This window comes from Hesperophylax consimilis, chromosome 21 (genome assembly GCF_061612785.1).
Source record: "Hesperophylax consimilis isolate HC1 chromosome 21, BYU_Hcon_1.0, whole genome shotgun sequence".
NCBI classification, from domain to species: Eukaryota; Metazoa; Arthropoda; class Insecta; order Trichoptera; family Limnephilidae; genus Hesperophylax; species Hesperophylax consimilis.
This window is the reverse complement of record NC_142856.1, coordinates 18,122,341-18,138,216: the sequence shown is the minus strand read 5'-3', so window position 1 is coordinate 18,138,216 and position 15,876 is coordinate 18,122,341. Positions and strand designations below refer to the sequence as shown.

Here is a 15,876-nt window from a genome sequence, read left to right as displayed (position 1 = left end):
ATTTGGTCGCCTAGAAATGTTTCAGATGCTTTAATTAAATACTGCGAGTAGAATACATCTTGGCCTTTGAAATAATCGAGTATTTTTTAGATCAGTATTTTTATAAGCCCAGAAAAAAATAATGTATAAGGCCTATGAAAACTGCTTTAAAGTTCAAAATCTCCTACTTACGAACCCATTTTCGGTTATGATTATATTGTATAATGTGGCAAATTAAGTTATTTATAAAATGATTAAAAAAAATTAATTATTTATGCCTGAACATCAACAAAATAAAATAAAAGGCACTTTTTGTCCATGTTTTTTTCTTGCATAAATCAAAACAGGCCGATGGTGTTAAGCGGCAATTTAAACCTTATCGCCATCTACGTAAGGGTTATTATTGATAGCGGCTCAATTTAAAATATTACACGACGTAGTGCATCGCCTTAGGCAAGATAAAATAATGTTATAGTATTTAAGTTATTATTAGTAATCGCAAACTTAAACCTAGTAATAACTAATATAAAATAAATAATTCAGTCAACTCTATACGTTGTACATTTTAGCTAGCTGCCAACAAAGCGCACAGCCGGAGATTACAGAATGGGGCATATAAGGAATGATAAAAAAACTGGCTAGTATTTTGAAAAACATCATCGTGGTATTTACTGAAAATACCCCACACAAACCTTGAAGTTGAACCGTATAATTCGCCGAAAATTCTCTATCGAAAACCTAGTTCGCCTCAGCGCAGGATTTACTAATATTCTATATCTTTTTTTATTTTGTGACTTAAACTGAGAGCGCGCACCTTATCTATTCTCAGATCAGTGATAACAAGCTTTTTGTACAATAAAATTCCAAAGTTATATGGACTTAAACTTTCGTTATATGAAGTAGACCATAAAATAGTTTTTTGGTATAAGGTGGTAACCCATAACTACATATGTATTTTTTAAATTTAAAAAAAATATGTAGTTAATTAATAATTATCAACAAACAAAGGAAGTTTAATATATATATATAAGCTCCACTGCTCTTGATGAATATTACATTTGAAGCTAAAAATTATTTCATATATCTGAATTTTACGATACTAAAAATCCTTGCTAATTTAATGCCAAAGCTCACCTTTCTATAGTTTTTTTTAGAGATTTGTAACTGAACAGTTCGTTTGTGAAATTTATTTTTTGAAAATTGCTATTATTTTAAGACCTTATTATTTCATCGTGGTGTATCATTCTCGACAGCTCGTTAACCAAATTCCCAGTCCTTTCAGATTCAAATCTTAAGAGTTTAAGACAGATAACGCCATCCGTCTCCCAATGCCTCCATTGTTGATTTGAATTAGCCCATTAAGTTTCCTTGCTAAGCAACGCCTTAGCCCGACTAATGATAATCTTAAGTTCCAACTTACGACTACTGTTTGTTGGTTCGCCTTCAGAGAAATCCTACCCTCACTCCGACACGTGTTAGAAAGCTGTTAACCTTAACAGCTTTCTAACCTTAGCTAAAAACCCGAGAGAAATGCTGAAAATGAATCTATGAAGTTGATCTTCTAGGATTTTCATTGTGAAAACATTTCCTTCCGTAAAAACACGCTTTTACAAACAGTCAAACAAAATTATTTATGTTTTAGCTGACCTTTTTTCTATACAGGGTGTCCGGGGGTATAATGCGCTAACTTTTTTTTGAAATTCCAATATTCATCTTCACGTACAAAAGTATATTTCCATAGAAGAATATTTATTTTCCCTTACAAACGATTCATCCATTGTACCTAAAAACTTGCTTAAAACGTTAGAATTTCGAAAAAGTTATGTATCTTTTTTTCTTCTAAAATCATGTAGAATCAACCCCTGAAGTTAGCGCACTTTACCCCCGGACACCCTGTATAATTTTTAATATAAATTTTTAAGACACAAATTATAAATTACGTATTCCAATTGATAATAGAAATTATTGATTTAATGCCATTACTTAAATAACCTACCCGAATTGTCACAGCGAAGAAAATTTGTGATGTTTTTTTATCAGTCCTGACCTGGTGTGTACTATTAATTATCGCGTACCGAATATATACAACACTAGACTCTATTTAATGTAGTTGCTTCTCGCACTCATTTTATGTATAATCCTTCTTCTAATCGTGTTGGCATTGAAACTTGCTCTGTTGAAAAATTTAACTTTAAGAACGTTGCTTGCTTAACTCTTAAACCCTACCACTCTGGGAATGTAATTATTCCTACCACGGGGTACTGAAGTACCCCGCGCAAAAAAAAATTAATAAAATAAAAGTCTTTGATATTTTTTTGAAAATTATTTTTATTATGGCAAAGTTATAAGAAAAGACAATAAAATTTATTAATAAAAACTAAAAGACATTTTTGTTGTTGCATGGAGGACAGATTTTGTATTGATGGTCAACACAAATATGGTGGCGACAAGTGTTACAGTCAGATCGAGATTTTCTGTCCTTTGTGCGCGGACAAAAACAGCAGCAAACCAGGTTTGGGATTATCAGGGACCGCCCTATGATCTTCATTATGAATATTCAAGACTGCATGTATAGTTTCTCTGATATCCCGGGGTAAACTTGGCTATTGTAATTTTGCTCTCCTATGAGGCTTTATGAGTGCCATTGACAAACTCTTAAGAAATTCACGCCGCTTGGTTATTTTCTCTTTATCAATGTTAGTTGACAGCTTGAATAAGACCCAAGAGTTGACACCAACGGCATTTAGCAACCCATAGAAGAGACACACGGGTCACCTTTTGATCTTCCTGGACGTCGAGTACTTCTTACAAAGTTGGTCGAACACATCCTCCCCGCATTTGATTTTATTATAGAACAGTATTATTTATGGAAGGTACACTTAATAATCCTTGTCAGGGCTGTCATGCATGGTGGACAGCATGATTACAACTTTCTTCTTAGCTGACTTCAGAGGAAAATACGACAAAAGTGTGAGAGGTCCGTCGTAGGCAAACATTGATGTGCATCTCTCTCAATTTTTAGTGTCCAAGAAAACAGGAGGAATTTCTCGTTTATTCTTCTTTACAGTTCTAACTAATGTTATACTTTTTCCAGTAACTTCTTGGCTGTGAGTATAGACGTGAACCAATTGTCACATGTCAGGTTTCTGTTAAGACGTTACCAGGTGGGTGCAACAAAATATTGCGGCGAGGCATTCTTGAGCGAGAAGGCTTAACACTAGTCCACTTATGTCGATTATTATGACCTTTTCCGTACAGAACTAATGGATAATCTAGCACACCAGCCCCGTCATTGTCAGGCACTAAATACTCTTCATCTTCTTCTACACTATCTTGATCACCGTCTTCGTGAGATGCTACTTCAAAATGGTCCCGGAAATCCTTGGAACACCGTCGGGCTCATCTTCTGAATCTTCTCCTAGGTTTAGCTCTTCGTCGTCAGAAACCAACAAAGCGGCTGCAATTTCACCCCCCCCCCCCCCCCACAAGACTTCGAGTCTGGGATGCCATATCTGAAAACAATACCTCTCTACACTGCATACACTCTCATTACATTCATAACACATTATTAGTCCATGAATGTCTCGTTATTGGGCGCAAGCCCTGCCTATCAACACTGTACTCTAACCATTATCACAAAGTAAAGTAAATCATAAATAATGTGTAAACTTACCAGAGAAATGTCGAAAAACAACTTCAGTACTTCAAGTATAACTGGAAGGAAGAACTAACACTATTCCTACCACGGGGTACTGGGGTACCCCGGAACACCTGTGGACGCAAAAACACTTGCCGGGCGGTTACGGCTTACTGACGTACTTACGCGCCAATTATCGAGAGTAGATTAGCTAGAGCGATTTTTGCAACAGTGCAATATTGTTGAAATTGTTGATATTTTAAACATCAGTGGGGTACTCCAGTACCCCAGGTAGGGTTTAAGAGTTAAGAAAGCTAATAAATATGCAGATATGCAATAATCCTTAACATATCAGATTGTTATTATGATTAAATGATCGTTATAACTATTAAGTACTTGATTTCATTACTAAAAAAAAAATATTGAATTTCTCTAACATTAGTGCCATCTTTTAGTATCGCTTGACTACGTCCTGCAACAGACAGAAAATCAGGCCACTAACAATCAAACTCCTTACGTAGATGGCGATAAGGTTTAAATTCCCGCTTAACACCAATCGCCAGTGTGTTTTATTATATTTTGCGAAGATCAGGCACAAATATTTAAATGATTTACAATCAAATTATACAATAAAACAAAAGTTCGTTAATATGAGATTTTAAACTTTAAAGCAGTTATTATAGGCCGTTTAAAGAAAAGCTCTATCTTTTCAAAGTCCAAGATATCTCCTACTCGCAGTATTTAATTAAAGCACAACAAATATTTATATGTGATCAAATTTTCAAACCAAAAACAGACGATTTTGCATTACTTCGTAGTGCTTCGACTTGTGAAACCACTATTTTCGATTCATATTTACAACGAATCGGTTTACATTATGGATACAAAAAAAACATCTTTAGATAAATTAAACCTTTTCCTATCGTTTAGCTGGGGTAAAATTAAAATAAAATTGTCAATTGCTTTATAAAAATATAAGCGAGAATTACAAAAAAATTTTTTTCATAGAAACGGCACGGGTAAAGCACCCAGTGAGGCTCACATCACCAAATCATATTTATAAAAAAAAATATTCTTGTATATAAATATTCTATTTTTTTTTAAACCTGCAAACGCATATAATAAACAACTTTAAAAAATAAAATTTTATGGTTAAGGTTTTTTTGACGGTTTCCCTTGATTAACTCTTTTTATCGTATAAAATTATTCACAAAATTAATAAAAATCTTGACCGTTTCTAGACTCAGTTTGCCAAGCGGTTTTTACGGATATTATCTATATTTGTGGTGGTATAAGGCACTCTAAGAATATACACATTTTTTCCTTGTGTATTCCTCTTTATCAAGCTATCGACTAAACATAATATTAGCTGATAGCGGGAAGTCCAAAATAAATTAATTTTTTATATATACAAAAAAATCTGGTAACACGTTACAATTTACAAAAATATGGTTTTGCATAAATCAAGAATGTTTTGAAAATAGGGTGACCGGATAAATCATCAAAATGATAGTTCATCCCATCTTTAAAAAGTTATGTAAAGACATGGAAAGTGATGAAACAAAAACTTTATTCTGGGGTTAGTACGTTAGGTCGGGTTTTTTTTCATCGTTTCTAATTACTTTATATCACTTTTTAGAGGTGTGTTGAATTATCGATGTGTTGATTTATATTTTACATGGCACGAGTTCTCAGAAGTCAAGCACTCCAGGGGCCAAAACCCATTTATTTTGTTAATTTTCCCGCGCCGGCTTTTGAACCTGTGACCTCCGGGGCCAGAGTCAAGGAGTTTCCAGCTCTACCGATGTGCTGCTTATTTTAGTATTTCTTAGATAATGAGGCATTTAATCAATCATGACCAACCCTGTCAAATGCCAAAATACAACAGTCATGTTGTATTTTCCGATGTGAAGTTTGCCATCATCGGAGCACCAATAATTCTCGCATTAATCTGTAATCTAGAACAGCTCACTCGACTGGGTCCTGCCATGCAAATGCCGATCGTAATTTATTTCTCTACCCGTATCAAAAGCACTTTGCTTAATAGAATCTGCAAATAATTTATATCAGGCGCGCAGAACAAGCGTGGGGACTGCAAATCCCGTTACATCCATTTATACTAGATTCATATTATTGTCCCTAGCCCGACTCTGAGTACTATGAACAGTACGCAACACCTACTTAACCTAGAAATATATTTGTGAATATATATCGGCGTTTCAAAAAATGGGCAATGTTGGAACAATCGGACAAAATCGTTTGCATTTTTGTTTATTTTCTATCGAACATGTTGTACACGGTGTCCGGAAACTCATGGTACATGCAAAAAACATAAAAGTTTAGTGGCTTTTACATAGGAATAGTAAATGCACACCTTTTCCCCCCAAAAATATACGTTATATGTATATATGTTTTTTTCATTTACATTTATTTTTTTTATTTATCAAAAAATCTATACGTAATATACATATTGTATTTATTTAGCATATTTTATTTTTAAACTAAGGTTAAATATGTTTCTTTATGTTAATCAATATCTCCCTACTTAAGAATAACTCGTTAATTAAAATATTTTTATATTAACCTCCTAGTGACCTTTTTTTTCTAATTTGACCTAATAAATGTCAATTTTGGACCCAACTTACCCGAAAACGAAAGCTCAAACAATAAACATTTTCGCAAACATAAGAAGCATATATAAAATAAAACAATTGAAAACAATATATTTTGCACTTTGCCAATCAATTATAGAATATGAAATTATTGCTTGGTGAGTAGCACCAAACCTGGCTAACGATTCATTAGAAATCGCACAGAAAACGATCTTACAGGTAGTACTAAAAAAACATAAACTGACTTACACAGACCAAATATTCAACAGTTGTGACGTACTAGATATACGCCAATTATACGTTAAAACACTACTAAACTACATTTTTGACAAAAAAAATAAATTTCAACATACACAAAATAACACTAACAGACCAGTTAGACAAGCGTACAAAGTAAACATAAAAACTCCAATGGTAAATACAAGCTTTGGACAAAGACACTCTCAATACCATGTTAAAAAAGCTTTAAACAATGTAGCACTTGAAAATAAAATTGAGGAAAACAAAAATAAATTCAGACACAAAATGGATTAAAAACAAAAAAGACAAAAACATAAAATAATAAAACCTACACGTAACACATAAAACCAATATAAAACACACATCACTCATAAACACACAACATATAATATAAATATACCGATTTTTGTACTTTATTTCATTTTATTTAACTTTAATTTTATATCTATATTTCTAGTTTAAATTTATCTTAATCTTACTTTTTTTTTCTTCATCAACATTATATATTTTCTATAAATTAATGTATTATGAATATTTTTTGTTTAATATAATGTAGGCCTCAGCACGGGAAAGCCACCCAGTGAGGCCAACATTACTAAATTGTAATAAAAAATGTTAAATATTGTACCAAAAAAAAAAAGTTTTACCCCAAAATCGACTCCAAATGTAATGTATATTCTCCAAATCCCGCTTGTACTACGAATTTTCGGACACCATGTATCTTATTGAATCGCGGAATAATACGATTGCGCTTTATTTGCAGGTAGGTGAAGTCAAAATATTAATTAATAAGATTAACATTCGTATTCGATGAAATACATTAAAAATTCTGCGTGACATCAACCACGTAGTTGACGTTCTTATCGGCCGGATTTTCAGCGTTGTGAGATATTGAAATAAGCATGTATGTAGGTTTTATCCAGGTGTTTGTTCGGGACCTGATATGGTAAGACAGACTGAGACACGCATTCATTTCTTTATGTAAACTGTGCAAGCATTCTGTCTCGCTCGCACACATCCTCTCTCACGCACACATTACAAGCGGCAACAAAATCACTGAAATCATTGGTTATCTCTATGTTCGTGAATAGGATACCTTTTACAAATAAATTTACAAATTATTGGCGCGATGTAAAAAATAATGTTTGATATAAGGGACGTATGTTCGAATTTGCTGTTGCAGGACCGAAAGGATATTCTGTCCGTGGTATAAATATAATTAATATGATGATCGTATTGTTATTACCTCAAATGTTTTCAAATGAATCTCTCGGTAAGTAAATAATTCATACCGTAGAAAAATAAAATATGATCCTTACCTTTACCGTTATTGCTGAAAAACGATTTGGAATTTTTCAAAATCGTTTTCCGGTATGACTGTGAATAGTAAAGACACTTTTTTATTGATCTAAAATATAAATTACCTACATCACAATCTTTTTATTTTAAAACATTTTATTCTGTCATTACAGATTCATCAGAATTAAATCAAATGTGAATCTCAAAAACCCCGCTATTTAGAGTGGTATTTCCTATGTGTACTACTTCAAATCTGTGGCCGTATTCGGTGACGCTGCAATCCGCATCTCCTGATTTGTTACTGTAGGTACTCATATTAAATTATCACCACTTCGACATTATGTAGTCCTGTGATTTCACCAAAATCTGATTATTTATGTTCCTATATCACAACAATGTGCATGGGCTAACGATCGGTTTAACGACTCTGTAATACAACTTGTAATCTAATTTGGATCCTGACACCAGAATACCACATATTTATTGCTTTAGTTCGTATTCTCACCAACTAACAGAACTAATAAAATGTGGTTTCCAATACCATAATCCCAACTATTCGTGTAAAGCATAGACGACAGTTTAATCTGTGTACTAAAGCATTTTTTTCTATTCCCTCTCATTTCTTTTCTATCTTACTTGTTTCAGTGGTGGCTCTTCCTAAAATATAACATAATTAGAATTTTTGTTGTTTCAACTTAGGGAACTTCTTTCGTTTTCTATTAAGTTTTTCAATTTTTATGAAAGCTCGACAAATGTCATCGTTTAGAATCTCAAGTACTTATATTTCTTATTTTTTTCTCATCTATCTTGATCAACTTTGATCATAAACAAACATATTGCTATTTAATTCAATATGCAGCAATTATTTAATAACAGGCTAACATAAAACTTAAACACACTTAGGATTATCGTCTTGTTTATCCAAATTAATACGTACCACAATATCGTGATTACACAGGTTGTATTTTAAATGTTGTGTTATTCATAAATAACAATGCTTGAGGGCGTAAAACCACTGTATGGAATTCCCTTTTTGTGTATGATTGACGTAAACCACGCTTTTAATTCACGGAAATTAATACCAGTGTATTTGTAGCTGAGAAAAGCACATTGAATTAGACTTTTGGGTGTAATTTAACCCTCTAAAAACAATTTGAACATTATCATCATGCATTCCTGGTGGCGATTTGTGGAGTCACAAATTATTTGTAGGAATAAAATAAACCTTTCAGATCTAACTGATACTTATCGTATGGATTCATAATCAAACCATATAGCTTTGACTTCCAAGATAATATACCGCCAGGGTTCATGTTATGTGCTTATCCCTGATCTGTTGTAACCTTTCCATCTTTCTTATAAACCATACATATAATCGGCAGAGTTATCATTTGCAAGTTCGTATGAACACTGTACGATAAAGAAGGATGATAATTTCAAACCTTTTTTGATAAAATAACGTTTTTACCAACCCGCACTGTCGTATTAGTCAGGTCTAAAAGCAACCTTAAAAAACAGTAATTTTCCTTAGCATTTGAATTCATTTATGTCGTTTGTGTTTTTCTAGGATTCCTTTTGATTCAGATAAAATTTGAAGGATGCTTTTCCTTTGTGGGTTTTTTTCGTGACCATTTTGCAAATTATATTAGGTACTTTGTACTCTTATAATGTTTTTTTTCTATAAAAGAACGAAGTTATTTCTACAAACTTGTTAAAGGTCCTGTTTTGTAAGACCATTTCATTTTGGTTTTTATGTTCTCTTAAATAATTTAGGGTTTCAAGGCAGTAACTGATTTCACTTTTATGTGGAAAGTTCTCGAAGTTTCGCGATAATTAAGTGGGGGTTTCTATTTTACTGCCTCGGAAAGAGAGGAAAATGAAAAGATTGAGAATATTATTCATTCATATCTGTTTCACTTTCACTCGAGAATTTTGATAAAAGATTGGGGTATTTTTGAAAAGTTCCATAAAAACGAAGTTCCCGATATTTTTTTATACACGCTTTCAAAGAAAAATATTTTTTTTTATAGGTTCTCTGCGTTGTGATGAAAACTTCAGATTGCAATTGTTTGGATTCATAAAGCATTGTTGATGCCATGGGAGACAACGTGCAGCTGGTGCAACTATGCTGACTTAAACTTTGCTGTGGTTGAAAGCATGGATTATTATTTAGTGTACGTTATTGTGATGAAGTGATACGAAACTCACATTGCAACGTGAGTTTCGAAAGCACACATTGCCTTGTCAACCAGGTCAAACAAGGTTCCAGAAATTAAGGGTTCGCGTTAGGATGGCTAGAGACGCCTGCGTTGAAATAGTGAAACAATTTGTAACCTTAAAAGACAAAACCTGATGGTTCGTTACTTTGCATTTGATACGGTTACCTCGAATATCCAAAACTTTAAATTAAAAAAAGAAAAAGCAATATATTGAATATTTAAGGCTTTTTAAAAGAGCTTTTGTTGGTCCTTGATATTTTGTTGGTCCTTCCTATGTACGAAGTATCGCTACTAATAATAGCGATAATTCACAGAAATGAATACTAGTAGTTCTGTGAACAGTAGACTTCGCATAATGTTGATCATTCCGAATCGACAGCTCGCAACGCTCTTGCGCTCTGGTGGAATAAAACATGTACTATCGAATACGGCCACCATCTTGACAGAATTGACATAAACACGCAAACAAATTTACAGACAGACGAAATGCAAAGTCAAAATAGAACTATCTACGCTCGCGCTCATGCAATAATGCAAGGCTGCCCAACCCCAGGCCCGCGGGCCACAATGTGGCCCGCGAACGAATTATAAGTGGCCCGCGTGAACCATTTTCAAAAAACCCGCCAATTCGCCAATTTGAAAAAGTGTCGCGGGCCCGCGGTAAAACAAACAATGCAGTTTGCGCGCGGTCACCAGTGTTGCCAACGAAGGCGATTTATCGCTATTTAGGCTATTTAGGCTACTCAGAACGAGAATCAGCGACGAAAAAATCTAGCCTGTTGAACTTACTTTTTAAACAAAAAATACACCGGTTTTTGATATAATATTTTATGCGTCCGAAATGGAATCTTGTAGCCACCCCCCCCCCCCCCATGGAATTCGAAAAATTGTTGTGGGGAATCACATATGATGTTTTTGGGTGCGCGGAACTTTTTCTCAGCGAAGTTCCGTAACAACCCCCCCCCCCATGGATTTCCAATATTTTGTGGGGAGCACTCATTTTGAATTTTTGTTTGTGGGGAATTATATATTATAGAAATTCTCTAACAACCCCCCCCCCCCATGGAAATAGAAACCGTCAGGTATTCAGTGGCCCGCCAGTGGTTTAAAATCGTCAATTTGGCCCAACTGTTAAAAAGGTTGGGCAGCCTTGCAATAATGTAACAAGTATTCCCGAAAAATGTAGCATTGCCAGAAGCATTTTCTTTCGTTGTCGATTCTCACAGCTTACTTTAATTCGAGCCATTGCAATTACAATTATTTTCGCCGCATTCCTTTTATTTAGACAATTCAATTATCCTCGCTCCAAATTGGTATTTGGGGGCATACCTAATTTTCCAGGCGAGCCTGACAATCAACAAGGATTTATCTCCCGGAGTCTTCCGGTTAAAAGCACCCCGGAGATTTTGAAGCACTGTACACTAACTAGTAACTACTTTACTCTGTACTTATTTCAGTAAAAGCCCTTACCATATAAATTGCACGTTGTTTTAGTTATCACAATTATCCATACAACCAGTGCCTTGGGAATAACAACTGATCCATACAAGCCTGACTCCATTATTTTTCAATTTAGTCAAATCGAAACGACTTCTACAATGGAAACCTACTGCAGTTGTGTTTGTGTTCCATCAAAAGAATTATAATAATACTATTATTTAGTATCCCTAGCTTTTACAATGATCCAAATAATCCGAACAAATGGATTGGGACCATGAGTATTTATCATTTTGATAAAATTTGAGAAAACAAATTAGTATCACATGATTATTTTTGCTGTTTCGACTGAGCCAGATGCGGTAAATTGTTACAGTTCTTATTCTGGATTCCTTGTACACACATTTTATGTTATAAATTAGCGCAGTCCCGTGAAAAATCACGGGATATTATAATTGTAGGATTCGCGAAACTGAAAAAATGACTCAGGATCATTGCCTTTCAAAAGACGATCAGAAATTTTTCTTAAATAAAGTAGAAGAATTATTACATAATTAGGGATGCGAGAGTTGCATTGTCTCCTGAAAGTTGGAACTGGTTGTGTGATAGGTATCGTATACAAAATGGATTATCTCGTCTCATATGTAAATAATGTTATGTAAGTTTGTTTTGTGCTCTAATAAAACGCTGTCATAAAAATATCCTTACGTAACCTGTCTTATTTAAACAGGTCTTAGCATCACATCACGGACCTTCCCACCTCGCATTCATAATTTGTTTTTGCCCTCTGTATTTGTCTTTCTTTCGCACATAAATTCCTCTCGCGCGGCCTCCGAAAGCCATGTTTCCCCCACCCCTTAGTCACCCCTTATCACTGACAAAACACCCCTTGTGTTATGTTGTAATGTTTCACAAACATCAACGCATAATTTTCCGCAATTACCTCCTTTTGTTGTGAAATTTTCTGCCTATTCAAACCCGCGTCTAAATGTGTACCCTTGATATTAAAATGCGTTGTTGCTAATTGCTTTTGTTCCAAATGCCATCTTTAACAATGACTTCTAAAACGAAACCGTGTACAAATCAGAATGTACTCGTAAATTATAGAACGCGAATACAATGAACAAGTGATTCAAAATACACGTCATTAATAATTATTATTAAGTGTATGTATTGTTACTTTGCTACAGTGTTTAAATTATACCTGTCGACTGACGGCCTTTTGAAACTCTAACAGCACTGGCTCTTTGCCGCCGTACTGTTTGGAATATTTCGCGCAAGGGCGCAATATAGCACCTAAAAGGATATTACTCTTGAATAATTGGTAACAATGGAGCTCTCAGTGGCTGGACAACCGTGTCACTCATCTAAAATAACTTAATTTCGATTGTATTCTGGTTCACGTAAGGGTTCGTTTACAAATATTTGTAATTTTTTTATCCCTTCCCTTTCATCGCTATATCTCATGCTTTCTTGAACTCCCCCCTCAAATTACATCACATTGAACCCTCCCCCCACGTCTTCGCATTATTAAAATATATAAATATGTGTATGAGGTCAATTTATCCCAAACCCATTGTACTTAGAACTCAGTAAGGGCATTGCGTGACGCATTTTATGGAAGACTACCAAGTGTAAATATAAGATTTTCTATTGCTTTTATTCTGCTGTTGTCTTCAAAACAATTTATTAGATGTCTTATAATAGTTACTTTTCTTTGAATCAGTTTACATAATTTAATTCCCTTAAACCTCTAGTGTGCGGAACCTCTAGCCTATTTCCATTTCAATGAATCTTTCTTTACGTACTATTTGTTCCTTCACTTGTTTTTCCGAAACAAATAACCTGGGAGCACATAACCATCGCAGGGTTGAAACTTTGGCAAAGTCGTGCATACAAAATAACGGCGCGCGTGTTTGTTATCCGTAGCTAACTGTTGTTGTACAAGGAAAACAATGACGTGTACTTACTGGCGCTTCTACTTTATGTGCTCCTGGTATCTCGTGGCTCGATGAGACAAATGGAAAGGTGTAATTGGGATAATGTTTCTTTGTTAGTTTGTGTATCCAACGCGAGCACTAGGTATAGTGAAATTTTAAATATTCATTTTTTCTGCCCTAAATGATTCACCTAATTAACTAAACGTACAGAAGTTTTAACACGACCGTTCAGCATTTCGTCTGTCTATAAATTTGTTTATACGTTCCTTATGGGGTTCAAGATGTTGGCCATTTTAATGGTTCAATAAACGTGATTTGGATTTCTAATTCGCATTTTTTCAATGCATAAAATTTGACTAAAATATTGTCATTATTTTATTGTATAATTCTTAATTTGAAAAGTTGCAAAGTCTTTAAGCACCTACTTACTAACATTGATATTATTATCCATGCTTACAAAATGATTTAAGAGGAAATTTTGGTTTTGATTGAAAGAGAAAATTAGAAACTTTTTTTTTCAATGCGAGTTCTACAAACTACCAGTTGACTACAAACTATTAGTTGTAAGCTGAATTGATCAAATTCTACAATAAATGCCAAAAAGATCAATTAATCCAATATTTCTTTTAATACCCGATCCGCCACAATTTCATGATTCAATTTAAATAAATAATAATTGATTGATTCATTGTCAAGGTTATATTGATATATTATTGTGTTCAAGGTCCTACATTACTGTGCAAAATCACAGTTACTACAAAGTTATTTTTTATTTCAATTTTATACATTTTAAATTATTCAAATTTGGTGATATTCTCAACTACCATACTAGGTTCATGCTCGTATTATGGTAGTCGTACATAATTAAACCTTCCGGTATTTATTTCAAAATCATGTTTTTATGTTCTGATGATAATGAGCGTATTTAGGAAAGGAAAAGTAAATTTTATGCTGGGCGGTACTACAGTACAAGGTTTTGATCAAAATTCATCTTCCTAAACGCTATTCGTCCCTCGGTACAAGACAAATTTCGAATAATGTAAATCCAATAAGAAAAGTGTGACTAGGATGTATTATAGGCAATACAAGAGCTTAAGGTGTTAATTTTTTAGGCTAGACCTGAATTCTGTTGAACTTATTATGCATCTTAGTTCAGGGGGGAGTTTATTCCGAGCCTTCGGTCCAGATGCTCCGAAAGCTCAATCACCAAACTTAGTATTTGGCTTACGCTTAGGTTCCACCAGTCTGCCTACAGCTGATGATGTTGCTGATCTAAGAGTTGACTGCCTCAGACCAGTGTTTTCCGGAACGCATAATTCAGAGATGTAGGGTGGGTCCATTTCATTGATAGATTTATACATCATCCAGCACTATTTGTACTGGATTCTTTCAGGGCGCTGGAGCCAGTGAAGGTTATGAAGGTGTTCTGAAATGAGCGAATATTTAGAGACCCCGGTTATGAGCCGTGCTGCTGCATTAAACACTAATTGAAGTTTGTCAATTTGATATTTTGGAATCGATTGGCATAAATGATATATTAACCTTACAGTTAATTTCTAGACCAGCATTCTCATACAACTTTCTCTATGGGTGGGGCTCTATTATTTATTCTAGTCAAGTCCAAGGTTGGTAGAAAATATACATGTTAAATACATTTTCTACGAACCTTGACTCATATCGCAATGTATTTTTGTCTTACGAAATAGATCGTGGCCAGTAGTGACGCATGACGGTGACGTTGCGTTTGTTTAAGGGGATGTTACCGCAAGCGCAGCATAATTGCGGTTTTTGACGCAGTTTTTTATAAATTTCCATATTGTTTATAAGAAAATAATATTATGTTTTGAACGGATAATTTATTCTTCTAAACAATGAGAAAACAAAACTCTTTAAAATGTTTAAAACAATTGCGTAAAAAAATATTTACAGAACCTCTAAAAATAGCTTTAAGTTCGATTATATCCTTTAATTCTAAATGCAGAAGAATTTTAAATAAATACATTATCACCACGTTAATGTCGTCTAAACGATGAGAAAATAAAATTATTTATTTAACCATTAAAACAATGCTAAAATAAATAAAAACAGTTTTTTAATACTAAGATATTGGTCCTTGTATCACCGCATTATATAAATCACAACGCAAGTTATTTATCTTCAGTAACCGAGGTGAGTTCGGCGTGAGAGCACGTTTCATTTTACAAAAAATAAATACGTAAATGTGTAGGCACATGAGAAAAGAGATCACACTAAAGGCTAGTCGTTATGTTATTATGTATCATTTCTAGCCCAAGTTGACTTTTTTACTATAAATCTCGTTTTATGCAACACTTGGCCAGCTGGCTGACTACCAGCGGCACAGAATATTAGAGAGTGCCCCTTCACTAGAATCGTATTCCTAGTTTTATTTATTCACGCCCTACTGTGCATTTACATAAATTTCTAATTATACAGTTATATTAGTTGTAACAATAATTTATCTAAAAAGAATTTCAAATACATGTTATTTTCAA

The 15,876-nt window shown here is 34.0% G+C and overlaps 1 protein-coding gene across 13 annotated transcripts in view; it reads left to right on the top strand.

Annotated features, from left to right (window-relative positions):
• rg (A kinase anchor protein rugose) overlaps positions 1 to 15,876 on the top strand; it is a 941,488-nt gene that overhangs the window by 397,671 nt on the left and 527,941 nt on the right. The window lies entirely within an intron of this gene.